Here is a 688-nt window from a genome sequence, read left to right on the forward strand (position 1 = left end):
TAAATAGAAGGAACTATGTGAGAAGCATGAGCAGACAATGGGGGTAAGAGGAATTCACGTTTTCCATGAGCACTTTAGTCATGATTCTGATCTTAGAGCTCTTCCATCTTTCTAACGGAGAGCTAGCTAAAGGTAGAAATACACCTTGCGCAGAATTCTATGGTTCACAATTGATCCTGTATTATTCTAGGTAGAATAATTTATAATTTACCTCAATGACATGAAAAAAAAGTCTCCTTTCCCCGAGCTTTCTCTTTATCCATCTCCTGACTTCTTTTGTCAGTCTCTGATACTCTTATCTTCTTCCCATCCTGCCATCAAAATGTGGAGTCAATTTTCCTGTATTTTGGGAATTTGTACAATTAGTAACATGCCAAGTGAAACATAGGGACCTCACCTAGAAAAACTACATTTTTGATCATGGTATTCACCCTGCCAGCTAAGTATAATAAATTTCTTTTTTATGTTTTCTATTTACAGGAAAAATGAGCAGAGAGCACCAAGAATTCTTAATGTAACAACTTTTCTTCCAGCCTTAAGACATGTTCCACTGTTATTAGCATGTTGTATTAGTATAGTATAATATTGTCCACATTAAGATTAATTCTTAAGGGTATGTGATTTTTTTACACATGTGCAAAACTTACTAAGCACTATTATATTTTCATAGTTCTACGCCTTCTGCCTC

At 35.0% G+C, this 688-nt stretch overlaps 1 pseudogene; it reads right to left on the reverse strand.

Moving 5' to 3' along the window:
• Window positions 1-313: 313 nt before the first annotated feature.
• LOC121140620 lies at window positions 314-447 on the reverse strand (annotated as a pseudogene).
• Window positions 448-688: the final 241 nt, after the last annotated feature.

Source organism: Mesocricetus auratus, unplaced genomic scaffold (genome assembly GCF_017639785.1).
Source record: "Mesocricetus auratus isolate SY011 unplaced genomic scaffold, BCM_Maur_2.0 Super-Scaffold_100004, whole genome shotgun sequence".
Taxonomy (NCBI): Eukaryota; Metazoa; Chordata; class Mammalia; order Rodentia; family Cricetidae; genus Mesocricetus; species Mesocricetus auratus.